The 24,026-nt window shown below is 39.5% G+C and overlaps 1 long non-coding RNA gene across 2 annotated transcripts; it reads left to right on the top strand.

Moving 5' to 3' along the window:
- Positions 1-13,331: 13,331 nt before the first annotated feature.
- Positions 13,332-22,501, top strand: LOC134292436 (uncharacterized). Of its 2 annotated transcripts, none has more exons than XR_009999673.1 (3): positions 13,332-13,987; positions 17,302-17,389; positions 19,959-22,501. It is a non-coding gene; the product is annotated as an uncharacterized LOC134292436 (long non-coding RNA). The 2 variants fall into 2 exon arrangements; XR_009999674.1 differs by having other exon boundaries at positions 17,302-17,405.
- The last annotated feature ends 1,525 nt before the right edge of the window (positions 22,502-24,026 follow it).

The raw sequence follows: 24,026 nt of genomic DNA, 5'->3' as shown, positions 1-24,026 counted from the left end.
GTTGTAGTTCAACAATCAGACCACTATGCCATGTGGACTCCTTAGCTTATTCAGTACAAGTACATTACTACCCTGCAAAGTATATTACTACCTTACAAATAGCTTCTTTCAATCAACATTGCACTGTTATTAATGTTACTATTATTTCTATCCATAGAATAGATTAAATTCAAAGAGCACATCTTATTGAATTCCTCAGTGTGTAAGAAGCATCTGTATTATTAAGTATAAGTTGTAAGCTGTATGAGTATGTGTCAAGTGTGTTTGTCAAGGCCGATGGGCTAACCAATAAAACAAATATGTGTGTGTGTGAGAGAGAGTGAGTGATTGTGCGTGTGGATACACACACACACACACACACAAACACTAGAGTCTCATCCAAGCTAAATGGGCCGGCAGAACCTTGGATAAGTGAATATCTTGGATAATAAGGAGGGATTAAGGAAAAATCTATTAAACATCAAATTAGTTTATGATTTTACAAATTAAGCACCAAAACATCATGTTATACAACAAATTGGACAGAAATAGTAGTTCAATATGCAGTAATGTTATGTTGTAATTACTGTATTTACAAATTTAGCACCAAAATGTCTTGATATATTGAAAACATTGACTACAAAAATGCCTTGGATAATCCAGAACCTAGGATAAGCAAGTCTTGGATACGTGAGACTCTACTCTCTCTCTGTGTGTGTGTGTGTGTGTACATACATAGGCTTGGACTCCTAAAAATGTGATGGGTGAAAGCAATCACTGGTTTCTGAGTAAGTGTGTCTAAAACTTTCCTCAAACTGAAAATTCCATACGATCTTCCTAAATACAGGAATACCAGTAGCTCCTCAATTTTTAAATGGGGAGTGTGTATAACAAGGAGGATTTTTAAAGCACCATGGGTTCTGCAACACTTTTGCATTTTTTAGGTCAAAATTAAGGTAAACCCCAAGAGTTCAGATATGGCACTCTGAGATAGAAACAGAGTGAGATTCTAAGCATCAGATTTTGTATTAGTTTTTCTTATAAAAAATGTCAGGAATTTTATTAATGTATTTGTAAAAGTCATCTATGGGCAAGATGCGTTGCAGAGGGCATAATCAGGCCTGGTTTCCACTGTCTCTTGAAAGAAATCAGCAACAGAAAAATACTTTAAAAAATAGGAAAATCTGTCCTATGTTTTCATCAGTCAAAATAATTGGATATGGGCAGCATGTAATTAATTTACACCATTTGCCTACTTACAAGACAAAAGGATATAATTTCTATTTTTGAGTTTGCTAGCAAAATAAAGGATCGTCTTTAGAAGTGCAAAAATCATGAGGGAAATAATCTGTTAATATTTCAGTAAATCATTTTCATGCTTTTCTTACATAATTATAAGGGAAAAGAAAGGCGGGAGGAAAAAATCCACCCTATTCATTCCTTTAATGGAAAAGAGAGTCTCAAAAGCTGAATGAGCTTTTACTACTATTGTTAAGTAAAACACAACAGATTGTTAAGTAAAACCACATCTCTGGTTTTTCATGCCAGGCTCATAATTTAGATCCAGCAAGGGACTTCTATTGAAATACTGGAGAGACCTCTATTCTCCGTAGTGCTGCTGGGCAAAGATTAATATTGGAATCCATTGGCGTGACAAATCATAGGGATGTGCTTGATGTACTTTTCAAAAGCATTCGTTTTAATAAAGAAATATTTATTTTGCATTGCAGAATGGTAATTAAAGGTAATCATTCCATTTATTTAGGAGGAGGGCTGTCTTCTCTTTCCTCTTTCTTCTTCTTCTTTCCCTCTCAGTTGAATAATGGGGCTGTTGTTAAGACAAAATGCTGCCACTGCCCAACATTCTTTTGATAAAGGCAACAAAGCCTTAAGAAAACACTGTGATGAAAACAAAGTTGCAGCTCCAAATCTTTCCTTTGCAGCTGTGGTCCAAATTACAGAAGTTTTCCATACACTTAAGATTGTCTCTAATTCACAGTGAGGAAGTTCACCGTGAGCGTATGAAAAATATGTGTTTTTTCTTTCAACGCAGTGATTTGTCTGACTGTAATTATGATGATTGTGGTCTTTGGGCAAAAGACTGGTTTTATTGTTACCTCTGCATATTTGCTGCTTTGTGCAAGCTCCAGTAGGGCCTGAAATGGAGGAATGAGTTGGATGTATTGCCAGTATTCATAATATTTCAGTAAAAAAGCAGCTTCCTAATAAGCATTTCTGGGCTAACCTATTTAGGGGGTTTCTACACTGTAAAATTAATGCAGTTTAACACTACTTCTTTTGCCAACCTAGCAGTTCGAAAACATGCAAATGTGAGTAGATCAATAGGTACCTCTCCAGCAGGAAGGTAACAGCCCTCCATGCAGTCATGCTAGTCACATGACCTTGGAGACGTCTATGGACAACACCGGCTCTTCAGCTTAGAAATGGAGATGAGCACCAACCCCCAGAGTCGGACATAACTAGACTTAATGGCAGGGAAAAACCTTTACCTTTAACACTACTTTAACTGTCATGATTCAGTGTTGTGGAGTAATGAAATGGGATCCAGTAAATTTTAACTTGTGAATTTTAATCTACATTTTACTTGTGTCAATCTTGTTATATGTATTTTAATAGTATTGTGTTTTAGCCCTCGGTTTTAACCATGTTGTACCCCTGCCTTGAGCCGGAAGGAGAGGCAGGTAATACATTTATGATGATGATTATGATGATGAGTGGTTTGGTGAGGTGCCACTCTCTTTGGCAGAGAATATTAAAGATCTTATAAAACTACAACTCCCATGATTCCATAGTATTGAGCCATTGCAGTTAAAGGGAGGGTCAAACTGCATAAATTCTACAGTGTAGATGCACCCTTAGAAGTACGTTGTACTGGGTTAATTGGGATCAGTAACAACAAATGGAAAAACACAGAGGAAACGTTCCTTTTGATTGTTTTTATCTGTTGTTAAAGTTCTAAAGCCTGAGGTTCACCTTATAGGTTGGAAAACTTGAAAGCGCACAACCACAACAACAACAACAACAACAACAACAACAACAACTCTCATATTCCCCCCCCCCCCCAAAAAAAGTCTACATGGCATTTCGCTTTCATAGACAAGTTGAAAATTGAACCCAGTCCTCCTCTGATATTATAATAATTTGGAGTAGTTGGTGAACTACCGAACAGTGAGGGCTGTTCGGCAGTAGAACTCTCTTCCCCGGACTGTGGTGGAGGCTCCTTCTTTGGAGGCTTTTAAACAGAGGCTGGATGGCCATCTGTCGGGGGTGCTTTGAATGCCATTTCCTGCTTCTTGGCAGGGGGTTGGACTGGATGGCCCATGAGGTCTCTTCCAACTCTGCTATTCTATGATTCTATGAAAAGAGTAATGCAATAGAGTAGCCTTGTACTTCTTCCACTGCCTCCAACCAACATAGCAATATATCTGGAAATGATGAGAACAATAGTCCAACATTTTTGGAAGGCACCAATTTAGGGAAGGGTTCTCTAGGAAATATTATAGGTGACCTCCTGTTACTAACACTTGCAAGGCTAAGGCTAACATATGCCTATGCATGCCTTTATTTATGTATCACTAGCTTAGGTACCTGGTGATGCCCGGGTTATTTGAAGAAGTCATTTTTTATTATTGTTTATGAATAGTCCCGGTAAAAAAATGTATAAGGATGCAGGTGGACTACAACTCACACCATGACAGACTAACTCCCTCAAATTGGATCAGTATGTAAAACTGGTCATATTGGATATGTGGATATGCATTTATACCTGTATGGTTGATTTGGGTAAACACTTTGGTTAATGTCAAGGTCCAGTACTCAGGAAAATATTTGAATATTTCTGTTGGCATAATGTTTTCTCTTGGGCTTTGCTCAGAACAAAAAAACTGGTTAGGGTTAGGGTTAGGGTGCTCTGGTGGCTCAGTGCGTTAAAAGCACTGAGCTGCTGAACTTACAGACTGAAAGGTCCCAGGTTCAAATCTGGGGAATGGAGTGAGCGCCCGCTGTTAGCTCTAGCTTCTGCCAACCTAGCAGTTCGAAAACAAGCAAATGTGAGTAGATCAATAGGTACCACTCTGGCGGGAAGGTCACGGTGCTCCATGCAGTCATGCCGGCCACATGACCTTGGAGGTGTCTACGGACAACGCCGGCTCTTCGGCTTAGAAATGAGTAGGAAAGGGTTATGGGAGAGGCTGTGGGTGGGATCATGCAAATTCACACCAATGGAGAATGTAAGAAACACTGAGATGTCTGTGGTGGATGAAACACATAAAATCTAGGATGAAATTGTCCCCATATGAAAGCATTTATTTAGGTGGTGGGCAGAGCCGGTCCAACAATGAGGCAAATTAAGCGATCGCTTTGGGCGCCAAACATACGGGGGCGCAGTCGACACTGCTTTTTCTGTTGCTTTGTTGTAAAACATGATGTTTTGGTGCTTAATTTGTAAAATCTTAATGTAATTTGATGTTTAATAGGCTTTTCCTTAATCCCTCCTTATTATCCAACATTTTCGCTTATCCAACGCTTTTATTTTTCAGTGATTTTTTTTTGGGGGGGGGTGCCAAAATTCTGTTTGCCTACACTTGAAAAATACCTAGGGCCGGCTCTGGTGGTGGGCAGTATTGTTTTCGTGGAGGACATTGGCAGGGGTTGGTGGCTCTTGTACAAGTTCACAACACTCTCTATAACCTGCAATGTTATTAGAGAGAGGGCCTTTGGTGTCTCTTCATTAGTGGGGTCACAGTTGTCTGTAGAATTGGGAACCTGTCTGTGGAAGTGGGAGCCCCAACCAGATACATACATATATACTTTCATTTTTTTAATAGATATAGAAGTTAGAGATAGATATAGATTGGAGATATTGGTACCCTTTCCTCTGCAATGAAAAATGTCTCCTCCCCACCAGACACACCGTTCAGCTGTTTCAGCTCCTTAGGGAAGGATCTATTTACATCATCTGTTGAACTTCTGGAAGACTCTGTTCCCAGCAAATGACATCATTGGTTTGCATCTGGCCATAGTTGGATACTTCTCTGATGCCCCTCTTTGCATTGAAAGTCTTGTTGAAGTCCATGGAGGACTGCGTCAGCTAAATGGTGAGTCCTGAATGTGCATGCAAGAGAACTTTTATACTATTCTCTGCAACACTGGATCCCAGCCTACTTTGTTTCTTGACATTTTGTGTCAAGATGCAGGGCAGTTCGAAACATGGTGCAAGTAATGATAGGAAAGCCTTTTAACTATGCGCAGTTTTTTCTAAAACTCATCCACAGCAACAATGAAAAGGAACTGTTCAAGCTCACCAGAGGAAACTCCCCAGTGCTATTAGCAGTTTTAGAGAAGACATTCAAGTTGCAGCTTTGGGGGAGGCTTAGAAAGACTTTCAAGATGCGCCCATCTTTTGCATCGGCTTGCCAGTCAGTTCCTTTCATTATCAAATCTTAAAAGGATCATTAGCAAACTTACTGGCTCACCTTCACCTATAAAAAATACCATTGAATGCTATCAAGAGACAGTCTCTGAACAATCCCTTGCACCATGAAGCTATACCTTTATTGTCTTTAAATCAAGGAAGACTATTATGAAGAAGAAAGGATCTGCTGGGATTGTCTTGGGAAGCTATATTTTAAAAGAAGAAGAAGAAATAGTACACCTTACAGTCTCAGACATGTCGAGCAAGACTCCAGCTAAGCTATTTTCTGTTACATATTACCAGACCATTAAAATACATTCAACGGAGATCACTCACGTTTCTTTTCCGTCTGAAATAATGTGTCAGGTAAAAAAAAAGATTCTGTAAAGTGCCCATGATCTTTTCATTCTTGTATTGTCCCACCTCATCTGAATAAAACCAATATTGGCTTGAAGATTTTCTAATATTCCAGGGAACCATTTGATTGCATAAGCAAAAAACCTATATTCTGATTTGATATGGTCGGGAAGGAGGGTTACTTTTATTTCTTGTTTTGTGAGCACCAGGCTTTTCCCTTTCATCTTTATAACTAGGGGCTAGTTTCCTCTGTTTCCCATATAAGAAAAAAATGATGATGCCAATATTGATTTTACCAGGATTGATCTAGAATGATGCAAGAAAGTGGGGAGAGGGGGGAATCCTTGCACATTTTCAGAATCTCTTTTTTTATCTGTTGAAAATAACTAGTGAAGAATTCTGCCCATCAGCGAATCCACTCCTTTTATCTACACTAGACAGAGATGCTGCTTGTTTTTCTTATAACTCCAATCAATATAACCCTACATACATCTATCTCCACTTCTGATTTGCCAGACAAAGGAATCCAGACAATTCAGATAAATGAGGGGATGATAATGCCGTAATGTTCAGATCTTGTTTCTTAAAAAAGCAAGCATTCTTTAGTGATTAGTTGATTGAATTCATATCTCATTTTTCTCCCAGAATGGGATTCATGCTACTAAAATAATCATTTTACAAAAGTTAAAGAAGAATTACTATAGAAAGGTTTAGATGACTTTGAGAGAAAAATAAAACGTATGCCATCAGCAGAGGACATAATTTAGCTACTTTAACTAACTGGAAGGAACTCAAAGCTTTCTGTAAAAATGTTAATTGATATAACTTGAGTATCCCTTGCTTCATCACACCAGAGCATGGATCCACTTTAAATACGGTTTCTGCCTCCTGCAGAATCCTGTGGTTTATAGTTTAGTGAGGCCCAGGACCTGTCTGGATGAGCAGTTTAAAGACCCCTCCTTAAAATACAAGCCCCAGAATTCTGCAGGAGGCAGAAAGTGGATTCAAAGCAGATCCATGCTCTAGTGTGATGAGGTCCAATGGAATTCTGAAACCCAAAACACTCCAAAATCCAACTGTCCACACCAATGCCTGTAATAGGGACACATCTGCTTTCTGATGATTTAATGTACAAAAACTTTGTTTTGTGCACACACAAAAATTTAAAAATTTGCGTACAAAATTACCACTAGGCTATGTATATCAAGTACATATGAAACTCACATTAATTTTGTGTTTCGACTTGGATCCCATCTCTATATACAAGTATTCCTAAATTTTAAAACCCTGAAATATGGGACACTTCTGGTCCCCAATTGTAAAGCTACAGCTCCCATTATTCCATAGCATTGAGCCATTCCAGTTCGAGTGGTATCAAACTGCATTAAAGCCCCATTGAATTAAATAAGATAGATAGATATCTATGGGCCCTTCTACACAGCACCAAAATGAGGAAGTTACTGGGTTAAAAGAGAGGTTGGCTAAATGACTCTAGCACTAAATCCACGCTGATTAGAATTAACAGAGTGGTAAAAAGATCCTTTTATATTCTGATTTCAGCCGGAAAATGTACCTATATAACCCTGCAGTCATGCAAAACACATGGTTTCCTCACACACACCCCCAGGGAAACTGCTCCAGCGCACGTCTGCTTTTAACAAACTCAAAACAGTGGATCGGCTGATTGGGCTGTCAAACGGACACACTTCTGGTTTAAAGGAAGCACAAATGGAGAGCAATTAGAACTCTCTGAAACTCTTTATTTCACAGTTTATACTATTAAACAGAGCTTGCATTAAGAATTGACGGAAGAGATAAGAAATGTGCTTGTGTGTACATTCAGATATTTGCATGTGTGTATATGAGAACCAGCGCATAACTGAGTGATTAAAAAAAAAAACCTTCCATCAGATGTCCCTCATCCTCCCTCCATCTTTATCTAATACAGAGGAAGCCTGTGAGGACAGTGGGGGACCCAATCCCAGGACTAACAGGTCTGTATGGGGACCTTTATCCAGGTCCCGGGAATTTTTACCCTCCATCTTAAACCCAAATTTTGACACTGTCTGGAAGCACCCTATATCTCTATATAGATATATCTCCACATCCATACAATTATTCAGAAGAAAGTCTGATTGAATTCAATAGGATTTGGGTCTAGATATGTGGGGTGGTGGTATTGCATTATATGAGTTGTTCGAATGCATTTCTCAGATGATCATTTGGAGAAGTTTGAGACTTGTCGGCATAACTAATGGGATGCTCTTACATCTAAAGGCCGTTCAGACACTGCAGAAATTTCTTGCATGAGTTCACAGCACATTCAGTGGTGAAAGTGCTCTCTGCATCCCTGCCAGTATATCTTTGCGATCCCTGGTGGTCTGCACTACAAGAGTTCACCTGACCTGTTTTAGCTGACGATGGTACATATGATCACAGTTGGAGATGGTATGAAAAGGGTATGGAGCAAGCTGTGAGTGGTGCTCCTCAATCAGAGTGCCTTGAAGGTCAAACACTGCAAAAAAAAAAAAAAAAAAGTACCCTTGTGTCTACAAAAGAGCAGAGCCTGCTCTCTGGATTTATCATCAATGAGGAGAACCCAAGCTGGTTATTTTTAAGACACTACTCAATGAAGTATGCGGTTGCATTTATTGTTTCTATGTGTTGCTGAAGGATTTTGTATACCCTGTTGCATGCATAGAGAATATCTGTCCTACAAGATGCTTTGTGCATTGGAGATGGTTGCCATAACTACTACCATAGAAAGATGCATTGACAAATTCAGCCCTGCAGTGTCTGTGCGCTGGCATATTACCTTGTTGAATTATTCAATTAAATGTGATAATGAGAGCTCATTGACATCATTAAACACTCAGGTGAATAAAGAATTCACTTTGAAGTACACTATTATCTGAAGCCAATTGTGAGCGAGCAAGCAATGCTTCTCACTACAGGGTACAGATTTTGGAAAAGGAAACTGCCGATGCCTACAAAAAAAGCGAGGGAGCAGTGCTCATGGGGTTAGATTTGCTGCCACCAATTAAGAATGCATCAGGTTTTAATTAGATTCTCCCAGTTTACCAAGTTTTAGTATTGTTCGTGTTGAAGAAACAGAAACAACTTTAAATACTTTAGACAAAGTCATGGATGGCTGTAAAAACAATGCCACTGTTGCTGTCAGCAACTTGGCTGTTAACAATCAGGCACATCTGGAGCAATGTCAACAAGAGAAGAGCATGCTATAGTTTGTGCCTAGACTTTGAAAAGTGCTTCATACTTTACCAATGAGCCATAAAAAGTTGGGCTTGCTATAAGGCATAGCTAGTGGTCTGTGAGTTTGGGATTGTATTCCAAGTCATCTGTCAACTTAGAGCAACGCCATGAATTTCATAGGATTTCCTTAAGCAAGGATACTCAACAGTGATTTTGCCAGTGCCTTCCACTGAAATATATCCCACAGCACAAAATATCCCACAAAATGAATATTCATTTAGAACACTATTTGACTATTCCAGTTCCATTACCCTTAAGAAGAATATATACCTGGGTCAGTTTGAACAACTCGGTATTATGATGCAAACTGGTCGCTACTGTAACATCCCAAGAAATGAGAGATTTTGTGTTTGGGGAGAACAAATAGTGGAAGATATCAAACATTTTTGATTGACTGCCCAGCATATGCTGAACTTCGACACAGATATTTACATCCATTACTATCTAATTTTAGGTTCCCCAACAGAAATGATCTTCTGACAGTCCTCTTGCAAGGACAAGAAAGATCCACCATAATCAGAGTAAGCCTTTTTATCCTGAAAGCTATCAAGAAAAGAGCACATTTCCTGAAAAAAGAATCAGGAAAACAAGATTCTGACAGCAAATAGAAAGTCAGCTGCTGTCCTCCCATCCTTTTTGCCTTGTTTTTATTTATGTTGCACTTTGAAATGGTCATATGACTGGTCAAACAAATAAATTATTATTATTATTATCCCACAGCACATGGTAATTTGTGACAGCCTCCCATTCACGTACTAACCAGGGCTGCTTAGTTTCCAAGGTCAGATGGGATCAGATGACATGGGGATTTAGCCGTTACTGCCCTGGTAGGAAACTGATAGGGAGGGCAGTGCAGTAATTTGAGTGTTGTGTTAGGGCTCTATGCGACCAGGATTTGAAGCCCCACTCATCTCTGGAAATTCACTATAGCAGTCCTCCTCAAGAAATCTGGACAAGAAAACCCTTCTGATAGGATTGCTACTAAGTCAAAGTGGGCTTGAAACAACACAATAACAACATGGAAATAATCTTCATCAAAATATACAGTAGCAACATGTACAAAAACAAAATATACAAAGGCAAGATGGTGAAATACTGCCATTTGACACTAAGGATCTCATCACATGGACGTTGAGAAATGTGAGAGACAGTCTGTCTAGCAAAGGGAATTATACCTTTTGATCCCCAATCGTCCCATTTCAAGTTTTGTCTTCCCATTGCATCTTCCCTCTGTTGTTGCCCACATTTGAACAATTACACAGAGAATTCTTTTCTCTCCCCTCGCTGTATTATTATTTTTTAATCAGGGAAAACTTCAATATCAAAAGCCAAGATTACTATGGAAAGCAGAGAAATTTTAAAGCCCTTTGCCCTGATAAGTCTTTCCCATGTCTTCCTTCCCTCCATTATACCAGTGTAATTATAGACCACTTTGCCATTTTCCCTTCTTGCAAAGCTGTGCTTCTCTTCCCACCGCATGCATTCCCTGCTGTGGAAGGAAGGAAAGAAATGAGGGAAGAAGGCAGGGAATGGGGTAGTGTAATTTTAACCCTCTTTGAAATGATACCTTCTTGCAAGGCTATGCTTCCCTTCATTGTACCAGTGTAATTATAAACCACTTTGCCACAATCACCTCCCGTTAGGCTTTCCTTCCTTCCATTAGACCAGTGTTGTATTAAAAAGCTAGCAGGATCACAATTTCAAGCCTGCATTACTATTAAGGAGAAAATGCAGTGGAAATGGTGAGGAACTCCCATTCCTCCACATCATTGAAACGATTCAACACGGGATAATCTGTCAGATCCCAGCACATGTGTTTTTCAACATTAGCTACAGTTCTGGCATGCTCAGAACACAATTTCTCACCTGGAAGTAGGCAAATGCCTTTAGATGGGCTCCATGCCTCTTGTCCTTGAAATGAAGATGAAATGTTGTGCTACGGGGAAAATGCTCCATGTGATGAGGTCCTAAGTAAACTACAATACTACGAGTAACAGTTATTATTTCATCTAACTTATAATTGTCAACCATCACTAACAGTGAACGAAGATAAGTAAGCAAAGTTGATGCCACTTGCTATAAAGTAGGAGTGGGCAACTTTCAGAGTCGGTGAACAATACCATTCTCTCTGGGATTCTGCAAGCCCACATATAATCTAAACCTCCTTTTGCTTCTCACCCCGAAGATTTCAGCCTAAAATTAGCCAAGTGTCTTCTGAGAAGCCACTAGGGACATGATTGGTTTCAGCCCATTTCCAGAGATTCCCCAAGAAGTCTTTTTATTTTTCAGTGGAATGAACAACTTTGGTTTAATCCGCCTTAATCTAAAATAAAAATACATTCCAGCAGATAACTCCAAATGTCCAATCACATCTTCTACATGTCTAGAATTAATGGTTCTGATTCATCCTCTGTCATTCCAGTTTTCTAGATAATTTTAAAATGTTCCCATTTTTCCCTCCTCCACTTTCTTGATTTCTTCTTAGCTTATTTTTATTGTTCCAGACTAAATGCAAAGAAGTCTGCACTCAATTAACTCAGCTAAACTAAGATGAGTGGACGATAATGTACTAACATTTCTGGTAGGCTCAGGCAAAAACAAACTGATGCCATTTCTCTTAATATCCTGTCGTTTCTCATTAATAACCTCATTAATAATCGCTTCTCGGCCTTTTGGCTAAGATCAAGTGTGTGTGTAATAACCTTTGCTATCTTGATGATACTCTAATATTGCTTGACTACTCATTTCCCAATTTTCATCTGTGGAAAGTTAGTGGGTATGTAGTTATAATATGTGAATCTACTCTAATTCAAGGAAGCAAATCAAAAGCAAGTATTGGTTTGGGACTGTTATCTGGAAGCACTTGGCGCAGTCCAATTCCAGAAAGTCTGGAATATGCTGTGCATCAATAAAATGTCAATAGAGAGGATACAGGCATCTATGCGTAGCAATTTATTTTTTCTTGAGAACCAAGGATGATATCTGAAACTGAAATAAGTCACACTCACTTAGTTTTCCGCCAAGATTTTCACAGCTCTACAACATCCTGGAGCCTGGAGATTCAAACTATTCAGATTGTTTGTAGCTAGGTGAAAAAAATTAATTCCATCTGTTGCTTACGTGACAGACTGAGCCTACTATTCCGTAAGGAAAAGAGAATTCAAGGTGTGAAATTTTATGCTAGTGCAGAAGGCAGAACTGAAATGTCTGCCTCAATGGATGGATAGATAAATTAGATGGGGCTTAAACAAGCTGTTATGATTTCTTTGCAAAAATAAGCCACTTCCTCACACACTATGCAATAAATATAATATCCAACCATATGGAAACTCCTGGATGTCCCATTGTGTGTGCAAAGGAGTTATAGGATGTGGGAACAGGGTTAAACAGAATGTCCATATTCAAATCTTCAGATCGAGAGAGAGAAAAAGTTAGACAAGTAAATAATGTTAGACATTTCCAAAGAAATGTAGAAGGTTAGTGAGATATGATTTCAGAAGCCATGTTGATTCATGTTCAATAAAACTTGTCTTTGGACCTCATTACATTGATGAGTTTCACAGAGTGATTCACCAGCCTCCATAGCGAATCAGCTGGGTAGTGGGGCAATCCAGGTGCCCTGTGCCCCACCTTGCCAGCAGCAATACTTCCCCATCACACGTGGAACTCCTATGTTCTGGCCTCCCATGTTCTGGGCAAAGCATCATAGGACAGACAGAGCCTCACCAGAAGTGAGCCTACGTGATATGATGAGCAGAGTGGGGTTCCATTGATCAGCTGTGTTGCAAGCACCCTAGGATGCTTGCAGCCCATCATATGATGAAGTCCTTTGTCTCTCAGGGATGGGAATTGTATGGTCCTCACCTTACTCCACCCCAATACTTAATGTCCAACTCCAAAACATTGCACTCCACCAAAGAACCTTCAGAGAGGTTACCTCCGTTGTATTCTGCGTTATAAAGGTTTCCCTTCAGATCAGAGAAACAAGAAAAAATATGTCCCACAAAGCAATTTTTAATGATAGAACCCCACTTCTTGCCACCCAAAATGATAGTCAAGGTAGTACAGTGAGACATTGTGGTCTGAGCCTCCAAGTCTCAGATTAGACTGACCCCATTCCCTGCTCTGTATACTCAATAATTCTATCTTCAATTATGTTAATGTTTTTTGCGAGTTTAGAAGAATGAGCATGAAGCTAGCCAGTTTGCAACCATAATAATAATAATAATAATAATAATAATAATAATAATAATAATAATAATAATAATAATAATAATGTTACGGTAGTGTAACTACCAGCAGGTCCAACCAAGCCAGAGAGGCCTCAGCTGAGGAGCAGAACTAAGAGCACCTAACCCATTAGCATTATGAAGAATCAAACCAAAACGAAGTCTATACTGGCTTGGTCATCGCCCAGGATAAAAAGGAACACGGTGGATGCTGCTGATTCTGGACATCCATCGACAAGTGGGCTATGGAATCAAAATACAAATGAACAGTCCCAGAAGCGGCAGAAATATACAATGCCAGAAAACCGCATAGCTACTTTAGTCTTCTATCCAACCCCATCTCCCCGAGGGGACTTGGGCTGGCTTACATGGGGACAAAGCCCAGTAATACAACAATAAAATATATCAACAGAAATACATTGCAATTACAATGAATTAACACATAAAAACATATAAGATATCATAAAAACATAACTCAACAACAACCAATAACCGATAGCCAAGTGCAACGAGCGTGCTCAGAGCTGGAGGCAGGGCAATAATAGGGCATGTGCAATATACTGCAAGGCCACTGGTAAAAGGGACTAGCAATAAAGTGCAGAGGCTGGGTATTAAGATAGAGGTAGAAGGACTAAGTCAAGTTGTAACCAATTAGTCAAAGACACATTGGAACAACCAAGTTTTCAGGTCTTTCCAGAAGGTGGACAAGGCAGGGGTGAGTCTAATTTCTATCGGAAGGGAGTTCCAGAGCCGGGGGGGCCACCATTTGTGCCTGCTTTAAGTCTGCGTTTGGAAAACTGCTTCCAAGGATTTATTGATCAATGTACGTTGTTTCTTTGTCTGAAGTGAGACTGCTGCTTTATTTGGGACTTTATCAGAGACTTGAGGACTGTGTCTGCAGTAAGACTTCTTTGTTTTCTTTTGCATTATACAACTGTGTGTGCTGTTCTTTTAAGTTCTGCTGAAGTAAAGCATGTTTCATTTACTTACAACGTTGTATTAAGGCTGTTCTTGAGGGACAAATCAGGACAGAACTGTGTTTGTGACGGCAGCGGGAGCGAGAGAAGGGCCTTCCCAGCAGATCTTAAGGTTCATAGTAGAAGATGCGATAGGTAGCCTGGACCCGAACCGTTTAGGGCTTTATAGGTGATTACCAGCACCTTGAATTGGGACCAGAAACTTATCGGCAGCCAGTGGAGCTGTTTTAATAGGGGAGTTATCACTCCTTATAATTTGCTGTTGTTGCTATCTCCCAAAAATGTACCAAAATACCGAACACATTTATTAAATTCCATTAAGGTTGGTCTCATACTGACCTTTGTGGTACTTTCATATTTGTACTACAGTCACTGGTTGCTCATAACTAACCAACCACAGCTTACTGGTTAAGGGGAATCTGAATGCATACTTCATAATGTTTCCAAGCTCTACAGCTATAGTGTATAGATAAAGCTTGAAAATTTTCACTGTGGAGTAAGAGAGAGACGAAACCAGCTTTAAATGTATGAAAGTTTATTTGCAGAATTTGAAAATAAAATTCCAACTGAGGAAATCATTTAAAAAAATGTTTCTACTCAGCATTTCCAGACGGCATTTGTGTGGATTTTCACTTCTCTTTTTGAGCAGAGGCTAACATTTCCAATGCTTCAAAATGAATACTAATGTGGAAAGACTGACATTCCCCAAGGGATGAAAAATCCCATTTTTAAACCAGCTGTAAGTAGAAAACCACACACAACACCATCCTTCAGTAAGTGTAGTTTGTATCGGCAAATTGCAGAGGGGGGGCGGACTGTCCTCCCACCCGTTCCAGCAATCCTTGTTCCAAAGGGCCTGAAGGAGTTAAACAAACACATGAGATACCAGCTCAGCCTTCATCAGCCTGGGGCATGGGATTACTGGGCTTTTTGTTGCCCTGTACTTGTCTGCATTAGCACAGACTTTCAATTTAGAGAGTGACCTGATGTCAGACATTCTAATCCACCCAACAGGAACTGTCACGTCTATCTCACCTGGTTGAGCCTAGCTACATAAGCAGATTAGACAGCTGTCATGCGCCAAACTAGATAGCTCCTCAGACAGAATGAAATGGCACACGAAACAAAGCCGAAAGATACACGAAGTGTGTATTATCTTGTATATAAATATGCCTGGCTCTCACCTGTTCATTTGCAAGGTGTTAAAATTGCTAAGTGCCTTTCACGGCAGACATGAAGCTAAAATAAAATAATAATATACTCACAGAATCATAGAAACATAGAGCTGGAAGAGATCACAAGTCCAGTCTAACTCTTTGACGTGCAGGAACTCACAATCTATGCCGTTCCAACAAATGGCCATCCAGTTTCTGTTTAAAAACTCCACAACACTCCAAGGCAGCATATCCAATTGTAAAATAGCTTCTACTATCAGGACATTCTTTCTAATGTTTGGGTGGATTCACTTTTTCTGAAATTTGAATCCACTGTTCTGTGAGTAACAAAAAACAAGTTTGCCTCCTCACCAATGCGACATCCTTTCAAATATTTAAACATGGCTATCATGTCCTCTCTCGACCTTCTTTTCTCCAGGCTAAACACTTTCCATAGGACTTGGCTTCCAATTGGACAGAAGACCTGAGATGGCAGTCAGAAAGGTCTGCAAAAAGGAGTGCAGTGAACACATAGTAGAAAGAGGAGATTCAGGCATTGCCCTCTAATGTCCACATGATCCTGTATTTGTGGATCTAGTAATAAAAACAAATACCGACATATTTGTTCTAGCTCTCTAACAATGCAATTCTTTTAGACTCAAGAAGCCCAACAATTAAAACCAATGTTCAGGCCATTTACACATGAACAAAACTTAAATGTTTGAAAGCTTTTTAATTCAATGTTTTTGGCAGTAGCTTTCAAATATTGGGTTGCTGTGAGTTTTCTGGGCTGTATGGCCATGTTCCAGAAGCATTCTCTTCTGGCGTTTCACTCACATCTATGGCAGGCATCCTGTATCTGTTCTGCTGCTGCAGAAACCAGTTTGGACAAGTTTTTCAGTGCTGACTGAGTACTGCTAGAGAGCAGTGTACCCAGAGAGGCCTTGCTATTTTGAGGCCTGTTTGCTGCTGAGAAAAGAGGGTGAAGAACTAGGACTGTATTCTTCTCTGAAGCAGATTTGTAGACTGTTTATGATTGTGGACTTCTGTAAGTGATCAGAGGGATCATTGTAAATACTACTGTTTTTTATCTCTTGGGATAAAGAGATTTATCTCTTGAGCCCCCAGTGGCGTAGTGGACTAAAGCCTCGTGATTTGAAGGTTGGGTTGCTGACCTGAAAGCTGCCAGGTTCAAATCCCACCCGGGGAGAGTGCAGATGAGCTCCCTCTATCAGCTCCAGCTCCATGCGGGGACATGAGAGAGGATAGAAAAAACATCAAAACATCCAGGCGTCCCCTGGGCAACGTCCTTGCAGACGGCCAATTCTCTCACTCCAGAAGCAACTCAAGTTGCTCCTGACACGAAAAAAAAATCTCTCAGGATCAGTAAAATTCCTGTATTTTTGTTCTACAAACCTGAGTGGCATGTTATTGTTCTGCGGGTGACTCTGGATCGTGGGCACACGTAAGAGCTTCCATTTATCATCATCAATCCCTAACATTCTTTATTTAATGTTCTCATTTTAGAGTTTTTTTAAAATACTGGTAGCCAGATTTTGTTCATTTTCATGGTTTCCTCCTTTCTGTTGAAAATTGACCACGTGCTTGTAGATTTCAATGGATTCTCTGTGTAGTCTGACATGGTGATTATTTTTTTCATTTATCCAACTTTTTCATGTATCCAAATTGATATATGAATTGTTCTATATGCTGTAAGATATATTGGTTTCTATATGCACCAACTCAAACTTGTCTTAATATCTAGTATGTAACCATCATGTGCACAAAAATCCATTTTTTCTTAAATCTATATTTTCAAGTGCCAAGACTTAACAGTAGTGCAGAAATGTTGATGTGCAAAATGTTTTGAATTTCCAAATCTTTGCCTTGTATTCTAGGGCTAGGACTAATAAGTAATGGGAAGTGAATGACCAAATATGTGGAGGCGGAAAACTGCAGAATGAAACCTTCTCATTGAAGCAGTCAGTGAGTCTAGACAGCTGTATGTGTGTTATTGTTTCTCCTCTGCTTGCAATGGAGGGTCTGTTGCCTCAAGCGCTGTGTTACTGGCTCAGTTAAGTGTGTTCCAAAGCTTTTGGACCTCTGTATTTGTGCTGTAATCCCAATTACTGAAAACCGTGATCTGAATGGAAAAGGAGAAACAACAGTTGGAAAACAGCCTGCAGCAAAATTCATTACCTGTGGATTCACTCTTAACATGCTAGCGAATGTCTGCTGTTTAATATTTTATCTCCAGCTACTTTCTTTACAGGCCCCAGAGAAAAATGTGGCATTTTCCCATCAAACTTGCATTATTTTGCATTTAAAGAACAAAGCCATTAGGAATTAAATGAGAGCTCCCAATTTCTTAGTCTGACCTTTACAACAGCTGAGACACAGAAGTGGATAAATTTTTTAACTGTCCGGTCCTATGTTTTGTAAGCACAGGGCCAATGCTTTTTGTCAGTGCCGAGATAAACAAGGGTTTCTTATGGAGGAGAAGCATATATCGATTTGGCAAAGCTTGGGTCTTTGTTCTGTCAACTGAGTGAGGCAGATGAAAGTTGACGGATATCAAATCTATTTTGGCTTGTTCTGATGCAAACGTCGTTGTATAAATAGCCAGTGCAATCCTACCTCCAAAAATGTGCCAACTGTATGTGTGCAAGTGTGTGTGGGATTAAGCAAAAGCCTCTTTTTGGAAGCAGAAATTCCCTTTTGCTGGCAGATCTATCTCCTGTTTGCCCAGTCCAGAGATATGCCACTGGAGCAATCTTCAGGCAGAACTGCTTTGCTGGCTATAACGTGCTGTTGGACAAGGCTCAGATTAAACAGCATCCAAAACTCCTCCAGGCCAGGGACACAGCCACAACACCACTATAAAGATAGGCCAGGATGAAGGTAGACCTCAATCATTTCCAACAAACCTAGGCTGCTCAGGATTCAGCACATCTTTAGCTTCATTGGTGTTGGCCCAGCTTGGCTTTGGCCATAGTAGTCCATTACACTTGCAGTCTCTAAATCTTCACTTTTTAAACTCATTAACAGGCTTCAGTGGGACATTTCCAAAATAACACGAGTGGAAACAGCCACTCTGTAATAATGCAATATCACATTATTACTATTGCTTACACAAAGTCCCTCCTTCTTCATCTTAAATTGGCACATAGGGAGGCAAGAACTGGTTTAAGGTTCAGGTCGCATATTCCACCTCTGCAAATCCAAACACCTGATCTGCATTTTTTGTTGTTTTAATAATACAAAATACTCTATTTAAATGAGGTGAATTAAATTTTGCCTTACCCAGAAGACATTTTCCTTAGCCACACAGAGATTGTGGAATAACCTGCCAAATTCTAAAAGATAAACCGATTGAAGGTTTTTTGAAAGATACCATTAATTGATTATTCTGAGCAATGACACATTGTGCAATCTATGGATAAAGTTATTAATAATGTTAATATGATTAGTTAGTTGGGTCTTTAATTGTACCCCCCACCTTTTAACTTTTGATTACAGTTAGGATTGTGAGGTCAGAGCCCTAAATTGTATTAGTTATACATCTTTTTCCTTTTTCCTTTCTGTTTCTTTATATTTTAATATGTATTCGTTGGATTTTAATTAAGTTGTTCATGTTAAAAATTAATTAAAATATATGGGATTTTTTTAGCACAATTCTATTTATTTTATTTAAGTCCCAAAGAAGTCCTACTAAATTGCATTTAAATTCCTCCTTTTTTCCAGTGACCTTATGACAGCATATATGATTTTCCTTTCTCCCATCTTTTCCTCACATCAGTCCTGTGTAGTAGTTCAAGCTGAAATAGTGTGACTGGCCCAAAATTACTGATGGAGCTCCATAGCTCAGTGGAAACCAGAAAAACATATCTCTAAAGTCACCACTCAACACTCTGACTACTACACCACACTGATTGTAATAACTCACTGATTAAGAGATCACTGATAGTGCATGGATTTAATTTGTTTTCCTATTTTACTCTCTCACACTCTTCTGTTCCTGATACTCAGCAAAATTGTTGCTTTCTTGACTGGTATGCAGCCAGGGTTTATATATCTATCTGAGAATGTTTGCCATCTGTATTTATTAAAGATCTCACTAGCTTGCCCCAGGCAGTCAATTGTATAATTTTTCCGATGAATCGCACAAACTGATCTGAAGGGCAGTGCTCCCTGCTATTTGCCCTGGATGGCACTAAATCTGTCCTAGCATCACCAGTCCTCAGGTGAACTTCATTGGTTGTAGCTATCTTATCAGCTAAACACAGCCTTTCCTAATGGCATGATAAATATTCTAGCATCCTAGTATCACTATCAAAAGATTTAAATCAGACTCAGTACTTATTGCTGCTATAACGACAGAGTTAATGCCAATGACTGTTTCACTTATCTCTTTAACCAGAGATGGTGAATAGCCTTTTAATGTCTCCAACTCCTGGTCATTGAAAGCAAAATTCATACAGAAATTGCATTTCCACTAATCTGGAGCTTAAATTCCTTGTGCAGAATGTGAATTTATTTTTCTGTTATTTTTCAGATGTGGATTTCCATGGCAAATAAATTTCCAAATGGTAAAATTGCTGCCATATTTCTAATTATCAGGATTAAATGAGCCATGAAGAACCAAGGAACACAGTAACAAAGACAGCACGTGGCCACTGGAGTAACAACCTAATGTTGACATCGCAGTTGTTTCTACAATAAACTTTTTAAATCTTTAAAGCATTGTGTAGCAATTGTCCACTTTTGCAGCATTCCTTTTAAGTAGACTACTATTCTATTTATCTAATTACAGTATTTGTATTCCACCCTTCTCACCCCGAAGGGGACTCAGGGCAGATCACAACAAACACATACACGGCAAACATTCATGACAGACAAATAGATAGAGGTATATCGGCATTTTTTCCCAACTTCTGCGCCTGGAGGTTATGCTCAATTCTGGCCACAGGGGGTGCTGTCGCTCCATCCTCTATGACGACAAGCCCTCTGATGGCAGAATTTTTTCTCCTTGTTCTTTGATCACCGACATTTTTATAGTGCCATAAAGTACCTCCCCGCTAAGCAGTGCCTAATTTCTCTGCTCACAGCTCAGCTGTTTCCAAACTACCTAGGTGGACAATGAGCTGGTTGACAGTCTGGTGCTCACTCCGACTTGGGCTTCAAACTGCGAACCTTCCAGTTGGCAATGATCTATTGCTGCTGGTGATTAACCAGCTGTGCTAAAGCCCGGCCCACATACTAGCATTCCTTCCTTACATTAGTATGTTTTATACTTGTCATGACTTTGCTTTTTGGTACCTGTTCTGCCCCTACGTGCCATTTCTAAACAAAGTGTCTTAATCTTGTTGAGAACAGATTGAGGTGGCACAGATGAATATTTAACAAGAATTCAATAATAACAAAGTTCCAAATCCTGACTCCTCCCTGGGCTAACTAATAAAAAGTCTTTATAAGAGAGGGTAGAAGTCTTGCTGAATCAAGGTTTTGTGTAGCGTACTCTGTTCTGTCTTGGGCTTCTACTTTCTTGTTCTTTTTTCATCTGCAAAGAGCTCCAATAAAATGTGCTGAATGGTCTTTTCTCCAGCCTCCTTCAACCCTCCTTGCACAAATGGCTGACTTCAAGGGTGTAGCTGGGTTTGGCTGTAAGGCTCCATCTCTGGGCAGGGTTCTTAAAGGGAAAGCATTAAGGGAAATGGGCTAACTTTGGATCCCTCCCACAATAACTACCATGTTTCCCCAAAAATAAGACATACCCATAAATTAAGCTTTAGTAGGATTTCTAAGCTGTTGCTCAATATAAGCCATAGCCCAAAAATAAGACATAGTGATAGGCATGGCTATGCAGTGTACTGGTGTGGAGTGGTAAAGAAGATGGGCAGCCCTTTTCATCTGCCCCATCATGACAGCTGCTATCTTGGAGGTGACCAGAGAGGTGCAGGCAGCCACATCAACAAGGTCGGCTCCCCCGGTCAGGTCACGATCGGTTGGTATGTGCGGGCTGCAAGCGGTACCTATTGATCTACTCACATTTGCATGTTTTCGAACTGCTAGGTTGGTAGGAGCTGGGGCTAACAGCGGGCGCTCATTCAGCTCCCGGGACTTGAACCTGGGACCTTTCGGTATGCAAGTTCAGCAGCTCAGCGCTTTAACACACTGCGCCACCACCAGGGGCATTGTATTTTTATTAAGTATGTTGTACCATACTTAATAAAAATAAAACATCCCCTGAAAATAAACCATACTGCGTCTTCTTGAGGAAAAATAAATATATTACAGTGTCTTATTTTTGGGGAAACGCAGCATATACAATGCACACTAGACCTTTCTAACTGGGGAATTAAATAAGGGAAGGCTCTGTGGTGGCACAACAGTACCCCTAAAAAAAGAATAGATGTGTTAAAATTAGTGGTTGTATCTGAAATGGATAGTTTGTGAAATTTGTCTTTCTCTTTTGAAATTAATAAATCTTGAAATAATGCATTCCGATTTTTAAGAGAATGTTGAACTTTGTAGCAGCTGATGTTCAAAGGTGGCACTTTGTCAAAGTAACATTTCATATTGAATAACTTAACTTTTTAATCCTGTGTGCTCAGGGATTTAAGCCCAATAATGTCCACATGACTATAAGTTATATATTTTCAATTGGAGTTCAGTATTTTTTTTGTTAACAAACTCCCACCATGTGAGTACTATCTGATTTTAATACATATACATGTGAATTTCCATTATTTTACTTTAAATTTTATTTTAATTGTTTTGCTGCCACTAATGGCAAAATGGGAATATAAGTTGAAATGCCTAACAGTAATTAATAGCAATAAAAAATAGGTTCCCCTGCATGTTTCTAAGAGCTTACAAAACTTTGGTGGAAAGTACAGAGGGGAGAAAAAGACATTTAATGCCTTTCTAAAGGGCAATGAGCTGATGTTGGGTTGACATTCAATAAGTAATTGTTGTTTCTTGTGATATTACTACCATTTGAGCCCTGAGACCAAAGTCTCCAGTACTGGTAATGCTTTAATGAATAATAAAATTTAGGGTGGAGGAAAGCCATTGGGTGAAAGTGGGACACAAGGCCTTCCATTTTTAGGGCTTGGCTGGAAACTCTTGATTTGTGTGCCACAATTTTGTCACATCAATCACCAGCCAAGTTGCTGATGGAAAATGAATATGTCCTTTCCTCGTTTATTTAATTTAGTTGCTGCGGTCATGCTATTCTGATTTAAGAAAGAATATCAGACTTTTCCATCATTTATACTGACAGAACCAAAAACAGTTTAGTTGGGTGAAAGGTTCTGATCAAGAGTTGTTCCTACCATAAAGTTAAAATTGAATGAAGTTATTTAGAATTAATTTTAAGCTGCCTTTAAAGACAACGCTCATGTTGGAAAATGGACTCACCCTCCCCATCCTCCTTTTGTGCTGATTGTGGTTGCTACAGTTTTATCCATTCATTTAATATTTAACTCTTCTTGCTTATTTCCTCAGGTACCCTGTTTCCCCGAAAATAAGTCATACACATAAAATAAGCTGTAGCAGGATTTCTAAGCATTTACACAATATAAGCCATACCCCGAAAATAAGACATGGAGCGGTAAAGAAGATGGGCAGCCCTTCTCATCTGCCCCATTGTGACAGTTGCTATCTAGGAGATGACTGGAGAGGTGCGGACAGTCCCATCAACAAATGATAAAATCACTGACAGTTTTGTTGCCAATCCACTCTGAGCAGGTTACATGGATAAGAGCTGATCATTTAATAAGAGCTCTATGGCTCGATGTGAAAGATTGGGACCTATGGTTTTAAAGAAAATGGAGTTTCAAGGAATTCACAATGGAATTCCAGGTTTGGAGAGTTATGACAATGTTCCACAAGAAGATGGTTTAACTATATTTGAATAAATGTAGATTGTTGTACTATACTTTATCCCCTGAAAATAAGCCATAGTGTGTCTTGTTGAAGAAAAATAAATATAAGAGTCATATTTTTGGGGAAACACTGTAGTTTAATGTGATAGATGATGTGACATAACAAACCTATGGAAAAGTTCTTTTAGAGCCTATAACTTACAGAAATGAAAGTATTTTCTCAGCCCAAGGTTCATAAAAGTTACTTTTTGGACTATAACTTCCAGAATTCCCTTAATGGCATGGTCATTGACTGTGCTGGTTGCAGGATTCTGAGAGGCGTAGTTCAAAAAAGGAAGTTTTCAGTACCCTGGACTGAAAGGTGTTATTTAGTCTGTCCATCATGGACACACGGTATACGATTCCATGAACACAGACTGAGTGTTTCCGCTGCTGTCTTCTGTCCATTTGGGATTTTCTACCCTTCCTTCTCTGGCCAAATCTCACCTTTGAATTTTAATTGCTCACTTGGAGACAGAATTCCCCCACTTTATAATATAACTCTGTGATTCTGCCAAAGTGGGCACAGTACATCACAAACTGAAACACCCTCGACACTTTCCGCCTTCTGTCCAACACCAAGTCATTGCCAAGCCCTGACAGCTGTGGAACTCCAGCCCATTTTGCACAATATCACTGCCAACTCACGGAGCCAGTGCTGGGACCGTGTTTTACTATTCATGGTTCCTTTGGTC

The sequence above is a fragment of the Anolis carolinensis genome, chromosome 6, assembly GCF_035594765.1.
Source record: "Anolis carolinensis isolate JA03-04 chromosome 6, rAnoCar3.1.pri, whole genome shotgun sequence".
Classification (NCBI taxonomy): domain Eukaryota; kingdom Metazoa; phylum Chordata; class Lepidosauria; order Squamata; family Dactyloidae; genus Anolis; species Anolis carolinensis.
Note: the sequence above shows the minus strand (reverse complement) of the source record. Positions and strands in the feature narration are given on the sequence as shown.